At 37.7% G+C, this 18,352-nt stretch overlaps 1 pseudogene; it reads left to right on the top strand.

Moving 5' to 3' along the window:
* Window positions 1–14,742: 14,742 nt before the first annotated feature.
* On the top strand, window positions 14,743–17,000 carry LOC133824872 (polyadenylate-binding protein-interacting protein 11-like; annotated as a pseudogene).
* The last annotated feature ends 1,352 nt before the right edge of the window (window positions 17,001–18,352 follow it).

Below are 18,352 nucleotides of genomic sequence, written 5' to 3'. Positions count from 1 at the left end.
AATGGTAATAATAGGTCGGGTTATGTGGAATACCCTCAGTGCTCCAAATGCCAGAAAAGACATCCTGGGGAGTGTCATGCAAACATCAAGGGTTGTTTCAATTATGGCCAGGAAGGTCATCGGAAAAAGGAGTGTCTGCAACTCAAAACAGAAGAAAAGAAGGGCAACAAGATGGTTCCAGCCAGAGTCTTCACCTTAACCCATGGAGAAGGTGAAGCTAATAAAATAGTGGTCACAGGTCAGCTTCCGATCCTCGTTAATATATGTTTACTATTGTTTTATTAGGGAGCAACACACTTGTATATGTCATTCAGAATGATAGAGAAATTAGACAAACCTTGTGAAAGATTTAGAACTAGGTTTGTTACAGAATTGCCTTCAGGCAAAGTAGTTCTATCATCACAAATAATACAAGGAGTACCGATCAAAGTCGAGGGCACAGAAATAGAAGGAGACATGATAGAGCTAGAGATCAATGACTTCGACATAATACTGGGGATGGACTGGCTAGCAAGACATGGCGCAACCATCTGCTGAAGACGCAAGAAAGTGACGTTCAAAACTCCTGATGGTCAGAAACTACGTTTTATGGGAATGATTTTAGGACTACGGACACCGCTTATCTCATCTCTCAAAGCTCAGAAGATTATAAGGAAAGGATGACACACATTCTTAGCAAGCATAATGGAAGTGGCAGAAGACCATCAAAGGTTGGAGACATCCGCATTATAAATGAATTTCCACAAATATTTCCTAACGACTTACCAGGGTTACCCATTACTCGAGAAATTGACTTCACAATCGAACTAGTACCAGGAACTGAGCCTATCTTAAAGGAACCATACCGGATGGCACCAACCAAACTCAAGGAATTGAAAATGCAGTTACAAGAACTCTTAGACTAGGGTTTCATTAGATCGAGCCATTCGCCATGGGGAGCACCAGTTTTATTTGTGATGAAGAAGGATGAAAGCATTCAGATGTGTATTGATTACAGCGAGCTGAACAAGGTGACAATTAAGAACAAGTACCCGCTACCCCAGATCGATGACTTATTTGATCAACTCCGAGGAGCGACCGTATTTTCAAAGATTGATCTACGGTCCAATTATCACTAGCTCAAGGTAGGGGAAGAGGATATACCAAGGACAACTTTTAGAACTCGATATGGACATTATGAGTTCCTTGTTATCTCTTTTGGTCTTACCAACGCTCCAACCGCATTTATGGATTTAATGAATCGAGTCTTTAAGGATTACTTGGACAAATTCGTCATATGTTCATTGATGATATTTTGGTGTACTCCAAGGGCAAAGTCGAGCATGACGAACATTTAAGACTGGCCATGCTGTGACTAAAGGAGCATCAACTTTATGCCAAGTTCAAGAAATGGGAATTTTGGCTATCGCAGGTAGCGTTCCTCGGCCATATAGTATCCAAAGATGGAGTTGTTGTAGACCCAGCTAAGGTAGAGGCTGTGAAGGATTGGCCAAGACCTAAGAATGTGTCAGAGGCTAGTAGGCTATTATCGAAGATTTGTAGAAGGCTTTTCTAAGACAGCCACTCCGCTTACCAACCTAACCTAGAAATTACAAAAGTTCAACTGGATGGATAAATGTGATGAAAGTTCCTAATTGCTCAAGGATAAATTATGCTTAGCACCAGTACTTTGTGTACCGACACCCAATGACAAGTTTGTAGTCTATTGTGATGCGTTGAAGCAAGGTTTGGGTTGTGTGCTAATGCAAAATGAAAAATTAATAGCTTACGCCTCAAGGCACTTGAAGGGATACGGGCAACGCTATCCAACATGCGATATGGAGTTGGCAGCGGTGGTCTTCGCATTAAAAATATGACGCCACTATCTTTATGGAGAACGGTGTGAGATTTATACCGAAACAAGAGCTTAAAATATTTCTTCACACAAAAGGAGCTCAACATGAGGCAACGTAGGTGGTTAGAACAAGTAAATGATTATGACTGCGAAATACTATACCAACCAGGAAAAGCGAATGTAGTTGTAGATGCGTTAAGCCGAAAGAATTATTGAAATCTGGCAACATTATCCGAAATAGAAAAATCGCTTCCGCAAGAGCTTATTAGTGTCAGGATAGAAATAGTCATTGGTTAACTAGCTAACTTTTCCATCCAGTTGAGTTTACTAGATGATATACGGATTGGGCAAGGGGATGATAACACGTTAGTATCGCATATGGCTGCAGTCGAAGAAGGCGAGACTACGAATTTCTGTATATCAGGATAGGGGTTCTTAAGATATAAGGGTCGGGTATGCATGCCAAATGACTATGGAATTAAGATGAAGATTTTAGACGAGGCACACACTACCCCATACTCAGTTCACCCATGGTCGGCCAAGATTACTCACGACCTTAAGGAACTATATTCGTGGCTAGGAATGAAGAAAGACGTAGCAGAGTATGTGTCCAAATTCCTTGTATGCCAGCAAGTGAAGGTGGAACATCAACGACCCACAGGCTTATTGCAACCGCTTAGTATTCTGAAATGGAAGTGGGAAGACATATCCATGGACTTTGTGATAGGATTACCCCAAACAAATAAGGAACATGACTTTGCTTGGGTTGTGGTAGATAGACTCACTAAATCAGCTCACTTCCTGCTTGTCAAGACTACGTACACTATAGATCCGTACGCAGACATTTATTTTTGAGAAATTGTACGACTGCATGGAATCCCTATGACCACAGTATCCGATAGAGGATCGGTGTTTACATCGAGATTTTGGGGAAGGTTGCCGCAAGACATGGGTACCAAGCAAAGTCTCACTACGACTTTTCATCCTTAGACCGATGGACAGTCTGAGCGTACCATACATATTTTAGAAGATATGTTGCGAGCTTGTGTGATGGACTTCGGAGGATCGTGGAGTAAGTATTGGCCACTTATAGAGTTCTCCTACAATAATAGCTACCAGGCAATGATCGGTATGGCACCCTATGAGTTACTTTATGGAAGGAAGTGTCGGTCGCCATTACATTGGGATGAGGTCAGAGAAAAACAACTTCTTGGACCCGAAGTTGTTAGAGAGGATCAAGACGCAGTAGAAGTTATTAGAAAGATTATGCTCGCTGCTAAGAGTCGACAAAAGAGTTATGTGGATGCCAAGTGACGAGATGTGGAATTCAAAGTTGGGGATAAAGTCTTTTTAAGAATATCTCCTATGAAAAGAGTGAAGCGGTTTGGGAAGAAAGACAAACTTAGTCCCCAGTTGATAGGTACTTTTGAGATATTGGACAAGGTGGGACCAGTAGCATATAGATTAGCCCTACCGCCAACTCTAGCAGATAGTCACAATGTGTTTCACATCGCAATGCTACATAGATATGTGTCGGACCCATCTCACATTCTCAAGTATGATACGTTACCACTTCAGAAAGACCTAAGTTACAAGGAACGACCAGTTAGTATTCTTGAGAAGGCGATAATGGAATTACGGTCTAAGAGTATTTCGATAGTTAAGGTCTTATGCAGTTATAGTACAGAACGGGAGGCAATGTGAGAGTTGGAGGAAGACATCCGAGCACGGTATCCAGAATTGTTTGGTAAGTAAATTTTGGGGACAAAATTCTTTTAAGTAGGGGAGAATTGTAGAGTCTCAGAATTTTACTTAGCTAGATAGTAGTAGTTGTAGCTTGTAGTATGTTAGATTTTGTGGTTATTGGTTCAAGCCGAGATTTAGTTGGAAACTCATAGAAATAGTTATAGATTTTACATGTTTAACCTATAGTTTAGAAATATTAATTTTAACATAAGGTTGGATTAATATAGCTTGTCCTAGAAATATTATTTATTATAACCTAAGGTTTAGATAGAATAATTAAGAACATGACACTTGTCAGATGCATGTTTATTAAGGATTTAAGGATTTTAGATGAATAATTTATTAAAGATAGATCTAGAAGGTCTAGAACCTTCCAGCAGCCGTTAGGATCACATTTTACTCAATCAAAGTTGTTTAAAAAAACTTCAAGTGTGCTGAAAGTCTGCAAAACCGTGTTTAAAATATTATGCCGATATTTCATAGCTATAGGGGCAGATATATCACCTACGGGCGATACAGAAAACACGTCGACTTCGCACGAACGAAAACAGGGAGACTCGAGACTCAGGGGGAGGCAATATATCGCCTATAGGGGGTGATATATCGATTCCTTTAGCATAGTTTGAAATTCCGTGGAATCTGAGTTTAAAATAGCCCTCAACAACTTGGACTTGCTCTTGAACATTTTTGACCGAGTTCTGCGCATCTGTTGAACAGAAAATTCAAATTTATTCAATTATTATTCATTTATTTATTCTTTTTAAAAGGGATTAGTTTCACTCCTTGAACTCTATAAATAGGACCTTTCACTCAACCATTTCATTCATCATTCAAGCATTCTTCAAAGCCTCCAAGCTGCAAAGTTTATTCTAGAGAGAAAACACTAGGGTTTTGGGATTAAAAGCTTTCCAATCTAAGATTTTCTAAACACTTAGGAAGTAAGATAGAGTGTCATTTCGGTATTGAGGTGTAGATCAAATTTCTATTCTATCCAAGGTATTCTTATCCTCATTTTAGACCATTATAGTTCTTTTTATTCTCTCATTTTCTTCCAGATCCTAACTTGTTATTATGGCATTTTTTTATTTGAGTTACTATCTTGATGGTTTAGATCTCCTTTTCATCTCCATTTCTTTAGAAAACTTATGGATCTTATTGTTTGATTTTAGGAGTTTTCTATCCCGTTCTTGTTTCCAATATCCTGGTTTTTGGTAAGGAAAATAGGTTAGATTGTACGTGTTATGATATGTTTATATGCTATGTTATGTTTATATGTTATATGTATATATTTATATGTTTATGTTGTAGTCGCTTGGGAAATATAGATGCTTAGATAACAAATATGAAAATCCCAAGACTTTCATTATCATCGTAGATTATAGTTATGATTTAACCTACCTCGATTAGTAGCAAGAGGACCTAGATGGTTTTTCATATACTATACAGTGTTTAAATCTATCTTGAATAGTAGCAAGAGGAACTAGATGGTTTCTATCACATACTTCGGTAATGAGTTAACGACCATTAATATTATAGTCCTATGTTTTATGATTTACGTTTTTGTGTCATATGTTTTATGAATTATGTTTCAGTCTTATGTTTTATGATATGTTTTGGTAGATTTCCCTTGCGGGGAATTAGGCTCATTCCTTTTTATTTTAGATGGTGCAGGAAAATAAGCTCGGATGGCAGGATAAATTCATGGCAGCTTTGGCATGTGTATTGGGAGAGGACTGAATGGGTGGACTACTGGAGAAGATCAAGGATGAAGTTTATATTTTGAGTCTTTTTAGTTTATGTATTTATTTTTCCGCATTTAGTATTTGAACAATTAATTAATGGTTTTGTTTTCCTTATGTATTTATGTAATAACAATGGGATCCTGTATTTTGGATTTTTACAATAATGTTCTATTATCCAATGTATGTATTAAAAAATAGTAGTTATATTTAGTAGTTTTTATAGTCCGAGGTCTTAGAATTAGTCAGGGCATTACACTCTCCTTATTTTTCATTATTTTTCTTTCACATTACTTTATCTCATTATTTATTACAAACTTTAAAAAAAAATTCTCTTTCTAAAAATATTTATTAATTTTTTATTTAAGATTTTTTTTTTTAAATAAAACTAAAAAATTATTTTCTGAAAACATTAACCAAACACCTGCTATTTGTTGAAAACTACAAAAATTGTTTTCTTTTTTTATTTCTGAAAACACAATTTTGAAAATAAAAAAGAGAAAACAATGCCAAATAGGCCCTAAGAGTTTTACCCCACTCACAAGTAAAGACCTAATCATTTTCTCTCACAAAATTTCTTTTCTCTAAAAAAAACACTCTCTCTTCCATTTTCCTCTCCCAAACCCTAAACCCTGAGCTCTACAATCCGCCATTGCTATAACTTATTTCTCCATAAGAGACAACTACATTCATCCCTCCATTCTTGAAGGGAGAAGCTCAAGAGAAATTTTTTCTAGTGTTTGTTTTCAAACCTCCTTCATCTTTTCTTCTCTTTTGCTTTTCAAACCCAAAACCCTAAGAGTTTATTATGCAAGCATGTGATCTAATAGCTATGAATGGCATTCATCTTTTGTTCTAGTGTTCAGGAGAAGCTTGTACAATTTGGATCTCAAAGGTTGAGCACTTGGGTGATATATAAAAAGTAAAGTAAGAGATCTTGGTAATTTGCATGTTTTTGTCCCTCATCTAAGTCTTTCTATTTTAACTCTTTCTTGAAAATCTTCATGTGGGACTTTGGGGATCTATTTGAGAGTGTAGATCACAAGGGTGAGTTTTGAGAAGCTAAGCTTCAATAGTCTTGGACATTCGAGCTGTTTCGTCTTAGGGGGGGGGGGGGGGGGGGTTACTAGTGGATAGTCGGGTCCTTGCGTCGTCTACTGGGACGGTGGTTTCTACCCCCTCTTGGCCTTTTTCTTTCCGCTTAGGGAGTGTTACGTTTGATCTCCCTTGCAACAGTCCATTCAGCGCCTCTAGTCTCAGAGGTAGTGGTGTTGGAAGAGTGGTGGTTTGCTCTAGTACGTGTCAGGGGTCTGCAAAAGTACTCCTATCTTGGTACCATATTATGCCTCCACTACTTTTTGGGTACGGATCTCATAAGCCTGTTGAGGGAGTCCTTATCATGTACCATTCTTGCACAACCACTACCTGTCTAGCGTGGACATCGTATCAGTACTCTAACTCTTCTTGGTCTGTAAGTGCGCTCCGTACTTCTTCTGATATCGCGTTGAATCGCAATGAGGCTTCCCCTATCTTTCCTTAATCGTGTGTTAAAGAGGTCCTTGATTTTACCTCTCGTGAGGCCCCTAAAGACGAGGGACACTTATTGGAGGACATGTCTCGCGATGCCCCCTAAGGACGAGGCTGGTGTTGAGGCGCTGGCACGCGAGGCGCTGGCACGCAAGGCCTACTGAGCGCACGAGGCGCTGGCATGCGAGGCCTACTGGGTGCGCGAAATGCTATCACGCAAGGCTTATTGGGCGTGTGAGGCACTAGCATGCGAGGCTAAGTGGGCGCGCGAGGCACTGGCATGCGAGGCGCTGGAACGCGACGCTTATTGGGCGCGCGAAGCGCTGGCACGCAAGGCCTACTGCGCGCGTGAGGCACAGGAACGCGAGGCTTACTGGGCGCGCGAGGTGCTGGCATGTGAGGTGCTGGCATGCGAGGCACACCAGGCGCGCGAGGCGAGGCACCTTCACGAGCCCCAGGCGTGAGGTGCTGGGCATAGCAGGCTTGATGCATGCGAGATGATTCTTCGCGCGAGGCCCCTCGGCCGTCTAGGCAGGCGCGATGCGTGCGAAGCGCTCCTTCATGCGAGGCCCCTCAGCTGTCTGGGCAGGCGTGGTGCGCGCAAGGCGCTCCTTCGCGCGAGGCCCCTCGGCCATCTGGGTAGGTACGGGGCGCACAAGGCGCTCCTTCATGCGAGGCCCCTCGGCCATCTAGGCAGGTACGGGGCACGCGAGATGCAAGACGATGGTGGCCCAAGGGCACCGCCGCTCAACCATGTATGTAAGCATTCATGGGACCTAAGCATGTGCTTTGGGTCTTTTACAAGCATGGAATTTTGAGCGTCTACACATGTGGCTAGGGTTATGCTAGAAATGCTTGGTTATGTTAAGTTTGTGTAAAAATGCATGCTGCCAAAATTTGTGGTCTGGATTCCAACAAGTCAAATCGCACTCTATTGCCTCTGTTTGTGAAAATAAATTATGTGGTTGCATAGTTCTTTGTGAATACTTATGGTTAGGATTTGTGAAATCATAAAATGGTTTTTTTTTTTAAACCCAAGTTATTCACTTTTTGGCATTGTGATGTAAATTTGGAAATTTTTTTGGCAGCATGCAATGCCCTGACTGTTTTGACTTTTGAACTGGTTTTACTAATCTAATAGTTATGAAATTTTGCAAGATGTTAGTTTAGAAATGTACATCGATCAATTTAAATTTTTATAGAAAAATGTAATATGGTTTAAGAGAAACAAAATTTCAAAATTTTCCCTAAAATTTGCAAATAAAAATTCTAGGTAGCAAGCAATGCCCAGATTGCTTTAGCGATTTGAATAGGTTTTTCCATCCCAAAAATTATGAAATTTTAAAGGAAGGTAGTTTAGAAATGTATAAAGATATTTGTATAATTTTAGAAAGCACTAGGCTATTGTATATGAGAAATAAATTCTCAAATTATCTTAAAATATGGGAAAAACTTTTGGGCGGCAGGCACTGCCCAGATTGCTTTAAATATTTGAATGGGTTTTCCAATCTCAAAAAATATGAATTTTTTAAGGAAATTAGTTAAGATGTTTATAAGAATCCTTGTAAAATTGTAGATAAAAATGTGTCACAGTTTAAGAGAAATGATATTTCCAAATTTTCCCTAAAATCTTAAAAGTAGTCATTTCGAACCTTAATCAAAAGTGATTTTCGGGAGGTTAGTTCTCTTAAACTAAAAAAAGTTTTGACATGAGGCTTCTGACACAAAATACGTGAACGATAGTTTAAGAGGTTTTGCCAAAAAGCTCAACTTAGGGAAAAAGTTTAAAAATGAGACTATACCACTTTTAATTTAAATAGTGGAAGTAAAGTTTTGGAAATGAAAAAAAATAGATCCTTGCAAAGATAACAAAGGATTTTTAGATTTAACCAATCCCCAAATCAGCTTAAGTTAATTAAAGTTGATTTTTACCATTTTGTAAGTTAAGGGTCCTATTTCCATACTATAAAAAAAACTAATATAAAATGAAATCCTAGGTTATGGATAAAAATGGGAAAAATGGGAGTTTAGGTTTTGTAGAACCTTTAAGAGAGAGGGGTAACGTTGGGAGATATTATAAGGTAAAGGGTCGAAAAGTGGCATTTTGGTAAATGATAGAAAATGATACACCTCGTCAGAGAGCAAAAAGTTGGTATTTTTTCTAAAAGAAATGAGTTGTGTAGAACTCTTTTTTCTAAATCTAAAATACAAGTTATTCGATAAGAGAGTTCTTTATTTAAAGAATCTTAAAATGCACAGCACGTAGAGCATGTTGCGGTGAGGCCTATTTTCTTATGATACCGTAAAGACTGAAATGAAATCCAACTTTATACAATGTGAATTGTATAAGAGGCTATAGTATAGAATCTCTAAGAGAATTTAATTGCAGTTAGCTATCGTAGAATATTATCTATAAGAATATGCCATAGTTTAATCCGAGTACACTATATTAATTACAGAAACCGAAAAAAGGGAAAACGAATAGCGGTGTTAAAGATTCAGCTTGGAACTAATGACTCCAAGTAAGTTAGTATTTCCTTTATTTGCTATAACATGAACATAGTAGTGTGTGTTTGTAGTAGTAGATTACACTAGCTTTGTTTAGGTCATTAAGACCACGGTATGCTTAATTCCCACTATTGCAATGCTTTTGCATTCTACGGCGAAGTGGTAAGTTGATTCGGGTTGAACCCAGATACTTAGCATAATATAGTCTAGGTTGGAGCCAGGACACGGTAAGAATATAGTCCAAGTAGGAGCCAGGACATGGTGAATATATAGTCTGGGTTGGAGCCAGGACATGGTGAATATATAGTCTGGGATGGAGCCAGAACAATGGTAATAAAGTTCGAGTTGGAGCCAGAACATTAACGGGGAACTGGGTTGAGGCCTGAATCCTTTGCTGATAATTTAATTGCTTAGTTATGATGTGTGTTAAATATATATTGAATATTTTGAGAATCTTCTGAGTGTAGGATATTATAATATGCGTGATATATTGTATGTTCTGGGAATTTTCTGAATGCAGGTTGTTATGTTATGTGTGAACTTGGTTTTAAAAACAACCAAAATTATTATTAGGATATGGTTATCTATATTGAATGTTCTGGGAATTTTTTGAATGCAGGTTATTTATTTTATGTAACAAATTGGTTGTTGAGTGCAACCAAAGTGTTGATATCTGTTATGTTTATTACATGCTAAATTGTAAGGTAGGGTTGGGACTTATCCCATACCCTAGTGATCGATAGTTATATCTACCTTAGGTCGATCCGTTGCTTGGTTTTAGTATACTTGTGTGTGTAAGGCTATTCTTACTAAGCGTTGTCGCTTACCTAGTTATTCATGTTGTAGGTAAGTGCAAAAGTAAAGTGGAGCAGTGAGCACCGGAGTCTGCTTGCGGATATGTACATGTAGCCTGACCTAGGGAGGTTTTTGATGGAACACCATTCAGAAAAGAAAATGATGGGAGCTTTTTATTTCTTTTATGACATTTTTTTTTTCTATAACTTTGTGGAAGAGTGGTTGTAATTCCATTTGCTAAACTAAAAGTGTGCGCACACAGTCTTTTCTTAAAAGTGTTTTTATATGGATTTTTGGTAAAATGATTTAAAGTAAAAGTTTAAATTTCGCATGTTTTTTGTCTGGTATACATTGGGTCGTTACAGTGAGGGTTGATCTAAATCAACTAATAGCATGGCTTCATACCCATATGCTAAGGAAAATGATGTATGACTCGTTGATGTTTGGTGTGTTGTTCCATACGACCAGAGAGCTTCTGGTAATGATTCTAGCCGTGCTCCCTTTTCCTGTTCAAGTCTTTTCTTCAGGGTGTCTTTTATAGTCTTATTAACAACTTCAAATTGTCCATTTACTTGCAGATGGGCAACTGATGAGAAGCTTTTAGTTATACCATGTTGTTTGCAGGAATAAGTGAATAGGTCACTATCGAATTATGTGCCATTATCTGATATTATTTTATTTGGCAGTCCATATCTGGACACTATGTTTTTAGCGACTAAGCTTCTACCCATTTGGAGAAGTATTCAACAGCTACTACTGCATATTTTACACCCCCTTTTCTTGTTGGAAAAGATCCGATCAGGTCTATTCCCCAAACTTCTAATGGCCAAGGGCTTTGCATCTGCTTCAGCTCATTTGGGACTGCTCGATGTATTTTTTAAAATATTTTGCACTTGTCGCATGTTTTCACAAATTTCGTTGCATCCTCATTCATTGTAGGCAAATGTACTATTGTTGTAGAATCTTCTATGATAAACTCTGCCCCCCAACATGGTCTCCGCAAAATCCTTCGTGTATTTCTTGTAATAGTTCCTTAGCTTTTTCTTCGGGAATACATTGTAGTAAGACCATAGAATATCCTCGTCGATACAAAGTTCCATCCACTAGAATAAATTGGGCGGACTATCGTTATAGTTTCTTTAATTCGTATCCTTTTGTTGGCAATATTCCCTAGTTGAGGTATTGGATAATAGAAGTCATCCAAGTATTAGTTGTATGTATAACTAGGGTGGAATCATCTTCCTGTATGCTAGGGGTTGATAGATGTTTGACCAGTACTATGTTTAGCATATTTCCATCTTTGGAACTTGCCAACTTGGCCAATGCGCCAGCGTTGAAATTCTGGTCGCGGAGGGATCTGTTGCAATGTATATTTTTTGAATTACGCTAACAAGTCTTTCGATTTGTTTAGATACATGACCATTTTCAACACTTTGGCATGATATTCTCCTAGAATCTGATTAACGCCCAACTGTGAATCACTGTATACCTCTAGTGATTTTATGTTTACATCCTTGGCTAGTCTTAATCTTGTGAGTAGTGCTTCATATTCAACTTCATCGTTCGAGGAAATAATACCAAACTAAGTGCATAGTGAAATTGATGCCCTTCTGGTGTTATAAGGATCAATCCTGCCCCAAAATGGTGCTTGTTCGAAGACCCATCAACCAACAACTTTAAGGTGGGAATTTCTACTTGCACTTGTGTTCCTGGTGTCTGCTCGCATGTTGGGAGATTAATGAATTCAGCTACAAAATATGGTAATGCTTGGCCCTTCATTGTTGTTCATGGTAGGTAAGTAATTTCAAATTGTCCTAACTCCAAAATAATTTTTAATAGTCGACTAGCAGCTTCTAGTTTTTGCAAGACTTGCTATAATGGTTGGTCAGTGAAAACTATCATGTGGTTAGCTTGAAAATATGGTTGCAACTTTCGTGATGCCAGTACCAAGAAATAAGCTAATTTATCAATAGATGGATATTGTGATTCCTCTCTTTCTAGCCTCTTGCTTATATAATATACTATTTTTGGATACTACTTTCTTCTCTAATCAAAACATCACTAGTAGCATATTTTGTTATTGCTAGGTAAATGTACAAAGTTTCTCTTCGAATGGTTTTGAAAGGACAAGAGGTTGAACCATATGCTTCTTGAGTGCCTGAAAGGACTCTTTTATCCATTCTAACTTTTTGTTTCCCCTGAGCAGAATAAAAAATGGGACACACTTGTTTGTAAATTTTGAAATAAATCTGCTTAGGGAAGCAAGTCTTCCTATTAGACGTTGTACATCTTTAATCTTGGTGGGCGATTTCATGTCGATCAACATTTAAATCTTCTCGGGGTTAGCTTCTATTTCTCGTTAACTCACTATGCACCCTAAAAACATCCCTGTTCCGACTCCAAAACAACACTTGGGAGGGTTAAGATTCATCTCATATTTCATTTCAAGATGTTGAAGCAATCCTGTAAGTCCTTTTCATGCCCACCAGCCTTTTTCAACTTGACCAACATATCATCAATGTATACTTCCATATTATTGTTTATCTGCTCTTTAAACCTGTGATTTACTAGTCGTTGGTAAGTCGCACCAGTGTTTTTTAAGCCAAAAGGCATTACTTTGTAGAATGATAGCTTGTTATCAGTTTGAAAGCTGGTGTGTTCCTCGTTAGGTGGGTGCATACTTATTTGATTGTAGACAGAGTATGCATCCATAAACAAAAATATTTCATTCCCGGATGTAGCATCGACTAGTTGGTGAATCCTTGGCAGTGGAAAACAATCCTTTTGGCAAGCATTATTGATTTCTATAAATTCCACGAAAGTCCTCCACTTGCCATTTGGCTTTGGGACTAATACACGATTGGAGACCCGTGATGGATAAAATGGCACCCTAATGAATTGATTTTCCTTAAGCTTCTTGATTTTCTATTTTAGCGCTTTGGACCTGTCTTTGTCGAGCAATCTTCTTTTTTGCTGAGCTAGGGGGTGGTTCTTTTAGATGTTTAGGACATGACTAATAACTGTCGAGTCTATTCCCACCATATCACCATGGGACCAGGAAATTACTTATTGATTCTCTCTTCAAAATTCCATTAGTTCTTTTTTTATCGTTGTTTCTATGTTTTTATCGACTTTCATAACTCTGGTTGGTTGTACAGCTTCTAATTGAATCTCCTTGAGATCCTCTATATGTCCAACTTCCTCCTCAAAATCCCCAAAGCGAGGATCTATGTCTTCATCCTCACTTTGGGCAACACCCTATGTGGTGACTTTTTCACCAGATTGGGCATTTGGTTCGCTGACTCCTTTCAACTGTTTTTTTGATCCGTTAGTGCTGCTCGAGGCAATGAGCCCACTCCCTCCTTATACTTTTTTTTCCTTCGTAGTGGATGAGTTATAACATTCCCTTACCTCCCTTTCATTTCCTACCATGCGCCCAACTCCTGCATCTGTTGTGAATTTCATGGCTAAATGCCAAATCGAAGTCACTGCTCATAGCTCTACCACGATGGGTCTTTCGATCACAACATTATATGTGGAAGGACAATCAACTACTATAAAAGTAGTGAGTAATGTCCTGTTTGCAGGGGCGGCTCTTGCTGTGACCAAGAGTTTGATCAACCCTGTTCGGGTGAGTCCTTTGCTAGAGAAACCATAGATAGTTTGGTTGCATGGTTCCAAATCTTGTACTGATAATTTCATTCTCTCCAATGACGATTTGTAAAGTATATTTACTGAGCTTCATGTGTCCACCAACACTATTTTCACTATCATGTTGGGGGTTTGTACATCTCTGATCAGAGGATCTATGTGGGGAAACCTAACGTACTGCGCGTCAAGCTCAAAGAAAGTTATACAATCTTCCCCTATTCGAGATATTTTGGGAGTTCTCTCATCAACGGTTGACATTTTGATATCTTGCTCGTGACGTACGATCCTGACATACCTCTATCGCACCTTACCACTGTCACTAGCTAAGTGTGGTCCACCTTAGATGGTCAGCAGAGTACCCGCGAATAGGGTTGGCTTTAGAGGAGGCGAGCATTGGCGTGCACGTGCCTGCTCGTTGCCCCCTTTAGCTCCTTGTTGGGAATTATCCCCAGCTCGTATATATCTCATCATATGTCACTACACCAAATACCCCTTATCATAACATAAACATATAATACTATTGAAAAAGTATTATGATATACATATATGTGGTCAAAGAAAAAAAGGGTGGTAACTTATTTGGGAGCCCGCCTATAACTTGTAAAAGTTATATCTTTTCCCAAGCTCCCTCGTTTTCTTTCTTTACTGAAAATTCCAAAAAACTCCATTCACTGTAAATAAACTCGATTCAGCTCTTTCTTGTTCTTAATTTTTTATATATATAATATTAAGTATTAATTAATATTAATTAGCTTTGTTGCTTCGTTGCCATTTCTCAAATTTTATTTTAATTATTTATTTTGTTGTTTGGATTTTCATTTTCGTTTTCTCCATAGTGACACCGAGGCAATTTGTTTTGTTTGGTTTTTATTTTTTGGGTTTTTTTTTTCAAGGTCTTCATTTGTTTGAAAAAAAAGGCGGAAGGAGGAGGAGTTAAAATCCATGGCCATGGTTGAGAATGCTCGAGTGGAATTGGGGAGAAATGTGGGTTCGGCTTCATCAAATAGGAGCGTGGAGGAGGAGGCGGTGACGCGTGGTGGTGGAGGAAGAGGTAACGATCAGGATCAGCCGAAGCATAATGGTTTGCATCAAAGCAGCAATGGTCTGATTCTGAGGCCTCATGATCAGGGCCTTTTCATGAAGGTTGTGCCGGTGGCGCAGGTGGTTCAGTTGGGGCTTGATCATGGCATAAAGATCGGAGGCCCTCAGTCGATGTAGACAGTGGGAGTGGGGTCGGTTCATCATTAGCGATTGAACGGTGGGGATTTGCAGATGAATGAGGATTATGATGGGGAGAGCTTTAACCAGGATATGAGGGAATTGAGGGATGTTTTCTCCAAGCTTAATCCTATGGCGGAGGAGTTTGTGCCTCCTTCACTTGCTAACAACCCTGGATTAAACGGTGGGTTTAACAATGGCTTTGGTCTTTTGCATAACAACAACAACAACAACAGAAATGGAAACGCTAATGGCTTCAATGCTCAACAGGTATTACTACTATTAAGTCTTATGTTTTGAAATTAATATGTGAAAGTATGTTTGGTTCCTGGGAATAGAAAATAAGAACATGGATGTTGCGAACTCCACGATTTTCCTGCTATTTGGGTATTGTAGCATGTGATTGGTGACAAAAATGATGTGTTGAGTAGAAGTTATACTCATATGTAAACTTGTTCAGCTATGAAGTGTGTTGGGTAAAGAAGGAAACCATGATTTATGATTTAAAACTAATGTGAATTGAACTCTAACCTTGAGAACCAAGTTGAAAAGTTTGTTGATGGGTGTTGTTTTTCAGAGGAACAGCCAAGGAAAACGAAGAATGAACAGCAGGACTAGTATGGCACAACGGGAAGATAGAATTCAAAAAATTGTTTATGTTTCTGACATTGATCAACAGGTAAGCCATTTGCAACTTATTTTTGGTGTTTCCATTAGGCCCATTATTTACCTCTTCTTTGGTGTATGCATGACTAATTCATTGGTAACTAGAACATAGGTCACTGAAGAACAGCTTGCAGCTCTTTTTGTCACTGTTTACAATTTTATGGTATCTGAACTGTTTACAATTCTATGTTTTCACTATTTCTCTTACTCTCTGATTTTTGTTTCCCCTTTAATTGTTGAAAAAAAATGATGAATGTCGTAGTAGAAGCTCTGTGACAGTGCGATTTTAATTTGGATTTGGAACAGTTTTTCTTATTTGCTTTTATTTCCATTGTGAAGGTTGTTGATTGCTGAATTTGGGGTGATCCAAACTCAGTACTTCATTTTGCCTTCATTGAGTTCACTAATGAAGGTAATTTTGACCTTATAACATCATTATTGGTCTATCATTGAGAAAGGGTCTTTAGATCGGTTATGAATGCTAGGACATTTTGATCAATTTCAGTTTTATATCTGATTAACAGAAGGCGCAAGGGCTGCTTTGAGTCTCACAGGGACAATGCTTGGATTTTACCCTGTCAGAGTACTGCTCTCCAAGACAGCCATTGCACCAGTTAACCCAACATTTTTACCAAGGGTATAGAGCCTTGCTGTTATGACTATTGCCTTTATTTTTAACTCTGGAATGCATTAGTCATTTCCATTTTATAATCTATCAATTGAGTACTGTTTTTCATTACAGACTGACGATGAACGCGAGATGTGTGCAATAACCATTTATTGTACAAATATTGACAAAAAGGTGATTTTCTTGTAGTCTGTAGTTAAAAATGACCCAGAGCAATTATCTGTGGAACTTCTTACACGTTTATTCAGTTTGTCTTGTGTAGGTTGCTCAAGCTGATGTTATACTCTTTTTTGAATCAGTCTGTGGAGAGGTTAGTTCTTTTGCCAACACTTTCTCTTTCTTTTATAATTCTAAAATCCTTGATACCATTTGTGAGGGGCTGCATTTATAAACATATATTCTAATGCAGGTTTATCACCTAAGGCTGCTTGGGGACTATCATCATTTTAATTGTATTGCCTTTGTTGAGTTTGTAATGGTATCTATCTGTTTCAATATTCCTACATTCAATATTCTGTGTTTGTGTATTATATGCTTTCTTTTCCACCATTTTTAACTATTATATTTAATGTAGAAATTAGGGAAGGACTATAAGTCCACTTTTAGAACAGAAATCAGTGCATTTTCAACTTGCAACACAATGATCTTGCTTTCCTTTAGTTGCAATACAATCATTTATTTGAATTGATGTTTAGTGAGACTAAAAGCTCAAGTTTTTCTTTTTTCCAATTCATGAGGAGGGGGCAAACACATTGGTGGCTGTTCAGGTACAACTTCTTCCTATACTAGTTTTTTTCCTTTTAATTTGCAAACACTAATATACTAGCCAAAACCCTCACTATATTATTTTTTTAGGAAAACATTATTTTCTTTATAAAACCTTTGGCCTTGTATGATAACAATTTTTTACTTTTATGATTTGCCTTTTTACAAAAATAGAAAAAAAAAGAAATATATTTAATTCATAAAAAAATATCCAAGCATGCCCATGAATGAGATCTCTATACATTTTGGCAATATGCACTTTGCTTAGGGAAAAAAAAAAGACTTTTGTGGCTGCTTATTTCCTATGCAGAAACTGTGAAGCTACACAGGAAAGGAGAACTTGAACCTTTGCTGGCAGAAATCAAAAATAAAAAGGCATAAAGCTAGCTTGCTAAGCAAATTTTTGTTTAAAGATTTCAATGGCCTTGAAATATGACTCCGAACATGCACATTTGTTGCTTTATGTTTCATATAAGAACGCGGTAAGATCCTTATTGGCTTGATTTGTTCATGATTAATTGATAATCCAATTTGATTTGAGAAAATGTGTATTAGTATGCCTTTCCTCTTGCTGAGGTTAGTTTATGATTATGTGAATCTAACTGAAAGATGAAGCAGGTGAAATCTGTAATTAGATAAGATTTGAATAGTGAGCTTAATTTGTTATCATCATTATAGGTATTACTTTGTTATAGTGAAAGGGAGCAAAAATACGCATCATTGCTAGTTTGCTGTTAATTTTCCTAAGCTTACTAAGATCTCAGTAGATAGAATGGTATCCCATGAATTTATCTTATTATCTTATAATACTTGTTTTAACTGATTCTGTTATAATTGGTTATGAAATTTTTGTTTTTGCAGCTGGGTAAATTGCTTCCATGGCCACTACTTCAAGCCTTTTCACTTCCACAGCTTTCTGTTGTTATTGTGCTGCTGCAAACTTATGGTAAATTTTGTTATTTTTCAATAAATTTTGTTATTTCCTTGAAAAGTTTTTGTTTTTCATTTATTGAAATTTATTCCAATGGGTCATTCTATGACATAAATCACTACAATAATTTGGTATTGAACATCATAAGATTGCCTTTGCCTTTCTGCTCTTGAAGGTCCTATATGTCCTATAAGTCCTATATAGGTGAATGCTTACTTATTTATTGAGAATGAACAATAAATTTTGGGTTCTTGTATTCAAATATTGATTCTCTGTTTTTTTTCCCCTTAAATGTTCTGATTGATAGTATTGTTGAGCTATTATAGTTTGGGCTACAAGGATAT

This window comes from Humulus lupulus, chromosome 3 (genome assembly GCF_963169125.1).
Source record: "Humulus lupulus chromosome 3, drHumLupu1.1, whole genome shotgun sequence".
Lineage (NCBI taxonomy): Eukaryota > Viridiplantae > Streptophyta > Magnoliopsida > Rosales > Cannabaceae > Humulus > Humulus lupulus.
This window is presented reverse-complemented; position numbering and strand designations above follow the sequence as displayed.